We start from the raw sequence: 5437 nt of genomic DNA, 5'->3' as shown, positions 1-5437 counted from the left end.
CGACAGAGGATGAGGTGGCTGGATGGCATCACTGACTCGATGGACGTGAGTCTGAGTGAACTCCGGGAGTTGGTGATGGACAGGGAGGCCTGGTGTGCTGCGATTCATGGGGTTGCAAAGAGTCAGACATGACTGAGCGACTGAACTGAACTGAACTGAAAGCACTATGACCCCATACCCTGCAAAAGACACTTTTCTAAGAGCCTACTGTTAACCTACTACTAACTTCTTTACTCTTCACAATCCAATGATGTAGGTACAATTACCACCACCTCCATTATAGAGACAGAGAAATCAAGGCAGAATAGGATAAGCTCCCCAAAGTCATGCACATAATACACTCACACAGTCATCCAGAAAACCAGGGCACCTCTCCAGGCCCTGTAACTCTAGAGTCCCCACACTTAAGCTTTATGTGGACACACCTCAAATTATTCAGTTATCTGTGATAAAGAGTCTACTTTCTTTCCTTCCAGTCAGCCACAGGCCAGTACTTTTGTAAAAAAAACAAAAACAATAAAAACAAATTCCTGCAAAAAAGAAATATGAAACATAAAAAAGACAAGCTTTTTTTTTTAACATAAATTAACCGATTTATTATAGGCTAGCAACATTATCAAACGGTGGTGCTTCTACTGGTCCTTCAATTCCTTCAGTCTTCTGATGGCAGACTTTACTGTGACAGCAGAGGTGGTGTTTTCATGCTGTTTTCATGCAGGAACCACAGTGCCAAATGCCCACAACTCATCTCTTTATCTTGGTTTTGTCACAGAAGGAGCAGGTATACTTGGCGTGCTGGCTGATTTCAATTTTCTTCACCATTTTCCCGAGGAAGGCACCATAATGGGTCCTGTATTTGCCCATGATTCTGACCTTCTTGGTGCGTTTCACCATGTGAACGCAACCTAGATCCAATCCCAAGAGCAAGACAGCTTTTTTTTAAGAAAAAAAAAAAAGACTAGGCTGGGGACTTCCCTGGCAATCCCATGGTTAAGACTCTGCACTGCCAATGCAGGGGCACAGCTTTGATTCCTGGTCAGGGAACTAAGATCTCACATGCCATAAAGCATGGCATAGCCAAAAAACATTAAAAATAGATGAGTGAATAAATTAAAAGGCTTAAAAAGATAAGCCTAATTTAGAAAAGATTAAATTCAAGATAAAATTATGTTTCAGTAGTACTTTGATGTTGCAGTTGTGTCAAATTTCTATAAAAGTTGCTCATGCTTTCCATCAGTGTATATGTTTACCTGATCTCAAAGATTTGCAGACTAGCAAGAGTCTGTGTATCACACGTGAAGAGCACTGTTCTGGGGATCCCGTCAGTAGAGAGAGCTACAATCTCTCTCTCAGGAGGGGAGTGGAAAGAAGGCACAAGGAGGATGCCACCTTCCCAAAATGATGGTGATAGGACTTGAGAAGGGGGAGGAGTGGGACTCGAGTCAATCAGGTCCAGACCTCTGTCAACCAACTCGAGGGGACACTTTATACCAAGCATCCACGTGTGACAGGCAGAGTGGGGCCATGTGGCCTGAGCCTCCTGCCGACTGAAGTCTCAAATTTTAGACTTTTGGTTCATGATCAGATGAGGTAATACATACATGTCATCACTGAGGCATACTCATAGATCACAATAGATGTTCAAGTATAAATTTTAAATTGGGCCCCATTAACAGTCCACACTCCCTATGGTACTCTATGATTTGGTATTTTAAATTTAATCTCTAATTTGTCTTATGGATCATACCACCGCATTGCATTATACAATTCTGCATCAAAACCTAAAAATTTATTAATTGTAAAACGTATTGTTATATACCACAATTTTTTGTTTCCTTTCTATATTGAGTTTTACATCATAAGTATATGATCATATGACCCTTCAATCCTACCCCTGGACATATATCTGGAGAAAAACATGGTCTGAAAGGATACAGGCACCCCTGTGTTCACTGAAGCACTGTTTATAGTAGCCTAAATGCAAACAAACTAAATGTTCATTGACAGAGGAATGGATAAAGAATATGTGGTACATAGATCATGGCATCTGGTCCCATCACTTCATGGGAAATAGATGGGGAAACAGTAGAAACAGTGTCAGACTATTTTTTGGGGCTCCAAAATCACTGCAGATGGTGACTGCAGCATGAAATTAAAAGACGCTTACTCCTTGGAAGAAAAGTTATGACCAACCTAGATAGCATATTCAAAAGCAGAGACGTTACTTTGCCAACAAAGTAATGTCAAGGCTATGGTTTTTCCAGTGGTCATGTATGGCTGTGAGAGTTGGACTGTGAAGAAAGCTGAGTGCCAAAGAATTGATGCCTTTGAACTGTGGTGTTGGAGAAGACTCTTGAGAGTCCCTTGGACTGCAAGGAGATCCAACCAGTCCATTCTGAAGGAGATCAGCCCTGGGATTTCTTTGGAAGGAATGATGCTAAAGCTGAAACTCCAGTACTTTGGCCACCTCATGCGAAGAGATGACTCATTGGAAAAGACTCTGATGCTGGGAGGGATTGGGGGCAGGAGGAGAAGGGGACAACAGAGGATGAGATGGCTGGATGGCGTCACTGACTCGATGAACGTGAGTCTAAGTGAACTCTGGGAGTTGGTGACGGACAGGGAGGCCTGGAGTGCTGTGATTCACGGGGTCGCAAAGAGTCGGACACGACTGAGTGACTGAACTGAACTGAACTGATATACCATGGAATATTACTCAGCCATTAAAAAGAATGAAATAATGTCATTTACAGTAACAAGGTTGGACCTAGAGATTGTCTTACTAAGTGAAGTAAGTCAGACAGAGAAGGAGAAATATCATATGACGTCCCTTATATGTGGAATCTAGAAAGAAACGATACAAATGAACTTACAAAACAGAAAGAGACTCACAGACTTAGAAAATAAACTCACGATTGCCAGTGGGGAAATGATGAAGGGCAGGGATAGTTAGGGAGTTTGGGGCCAACATGTACACACTGCTACATTTAAAATGGATAACAAACAATGTCCTACTGTACAGCACAGCAAACTGCTCAATGTTGTGTGGCAGCCTGGATGGGAGGGGAGTCTGGGGGGAGAATGGATACATGTATATGTATGGCTGAATCCCTTTGTAGTCCACCTGAAACTGTCATAACATTGTTAATCAGTTATACTCCAAAATAAAAAAGTTATTATTTAAAAAAAATATATTGCTGAAAAAGTAGAAGAAAGTAGGATGTTGTTAGCAGAATAATATTTTAAATATCCCAGGAAATAAGAGATCAACAAGCAGGCTGTTTATAGTAAATTCTATTTCCTTATCTCTAAAATGAAAATGACCAATTAGATGTAAAAGACCTTGAAAATATTAAACTGTTGTATTTAAGCTACTGGTTATTGGTAGTTTAAAAAACAAGACAAAAGGCCCTGAAATGGAGTCACTTAGGCTAAACCCATGTCATCAAACCAAGAACTAACTTTATTACAATTTTGGCCCTCCCTGAAACAGAATCTTAAACCAGCCAATCCGGAATTGCCTAACAAGCAATAGTTAGGTAATCTGTCTGATAGACACCCACTATCCCCTAAAGGAAAGTAACCTTGCAATAAACAACCCACTTTTCCCCTAGTGTAACTTCCTCGTTCCTGCTCCACTCTGCCTATAGAAGACTGTCATTTTATACAGCTCCTCACTCCTCAAAGTGCCTTTCTATCTGCTAGACTGAATGCTGCCTGATTCTAATCAATTTTTGTTCAAATCAACTCAAAGTGTTTAAAACACCTCAGTTTATCTTTAGAAGAGGAAACTGAGGAGACCTCTAAGATTCCCAGAAGCAGCAAACAACGAAGCTTAGGCACCTGAGGGCTGCTTGAGCTCGCTGCTTTCTCTCTGTCTCTGGAGGTGTGGGCAAGTCCCTCTTAGAACCTAGTTCAAAAGTTTTTACATTATGAGCTTTCAGACTTTATTTAATAATTTCTTTTTTCAGGGTCCATAAATTGGCTGGAGTCAGACTGAGTCTGACTTAAACCAGATAGTATCTGGGGTCAGATTGGGCTGAACTTGAAACCAGATGGGGTCCAGGATCAGACTTGGTCTCACTTTAAGCTGGCCTAGGTTCAGTGTGAATGAAATTCTGTTTTAAGGTTGAACAGGAAGATTGATCTTATCAAAGATAATCCTAGATTACAGTGACCACAGTGGAGAACTTTTAACCTAGATGAGCTTATCCATTTAGGAGGTGCCCTAGAGAATGGCAACCCACTCCAGTATTCTTGCTTAGAGAATCCCATGGACAGAGGAGCCTGGCAGGCTATAGTCCATGGGGTCACAAGAGTCGGACATGACTTAGTGACTAAACCACCACCAAGCTTATCCATTTAGGAGGTGCCCTAGAGGGTCTCAGTCAAGCACTGACCGTAAAGAATAGAGGAAAAATTATTTTTCCTCCTCTACAGCATCTGGCGACCAGGCTGAGACTCACAGGGACATCCATTCTCTCCACATTTGCAGATGGGCTCCTGAGAAAACCAGCAGAAGCTGGCAAAAAGTGAGAACTCAAACCAAATTCATTTCTCCCAGATTTCTATCTGCAGTGCCTGATTGAGAAAAGATGGTAAAATTTTATGTTGTCCCTTTCTGTCCAAATTCAGATTGGCAGGCAAAATATATAAGAATCAGATCTTTGAATTATGACTCATGACCGTGCTTTTGGGTACCCATTGGTTGTTGGTCTGTTTTCTTCTTGGGATAGATTTGCCCTTGTATGTCTCATTTTGTGTCTGAGAACTTAGAGAGGACCTAAAAATACAGCCAGACACAAAGATGAATTGCAGTCTATTTGTGGCTAGGGTTCTACCAACTGTTGCCAACTCTCAGAGGATTTACTAAATCTTTCTTCTTCTTCTTTTTTTTTTTTTGGTTATCTTTAGGAATGGCTATCGCTCTTGAGTAAGTATCTTTTGCACCCTATTTGAGGATACCTCTCATGTTCATGAAGCTGTTCTATACTTCTAGGAGTACTTACTATTTGTCTTGGTTCAAATCTGACAAAGATAATCAAAAGGATGTTTTAAAAGTAGCCCTATGGTCAAAAGTTAGCCAAATTGGTATCTGATATTCAGAGCCTGAAAGGAACTTTTTTTAGACCTTCTCCCTTAACCTAAAGTGAACTTATGTACCCAGAGGGAAAGAAAAACATTCTGAAGCCTTTTGGTGGGAGGATCTACCAAAACATTTCAAAGAAACACAGCTCTAAATCTAGAACATAGGGCTCTTTTGATTTCCCTCTTAGCTGAAGATCTTCTGTCTGATATAAAGAAGCAAATCAAAGATGATGTAGTTGGACAAACAGGTTGGAATCTTGATATCATTCAGGTTGCAATCCAGTTTTTTTCTGAGGAATTAAATACAACTGTATTGTCCTACACATCTTTTCAAGAATAGAAATGCGAT

At 40.7% G+C, this 5437-nt stretch overlaps 1 pseudogene; it reads right to left on the bottom strand.

Annotated features, from left to right (window-relative positions):
* Positions 1-267: 267 nt before the first annotated feature.
* Positions 268-894, bottom strand: LOC109564354 (large ribosomal subunit protein eL43-like; annotated as a pseudogene).
* Positions 895-5437: the final 4543 nt, after the last annotated feature.

This window comes from Bos indicus, chromosome 10, assembly GCF_029378745.1.
Source record: "Bos indicus isolate NIAB-ARS_2022 breed Sahiwal x Tharparkar chromosome 10, NIAB-ARS_B.indTharparkar_mat_pri_1.0, whole genome shotgun sequence".
Classification (NCBI taxonomy): domain Eukaryota; kingdom Metazoa; phylum Chordata; class Mammalia; order Artiodactyla; family Bovidae; genus Bos; species Bos indicus.
This window is presented reverse-complemented; position numbering and strand designations above follow the sequence as displayed.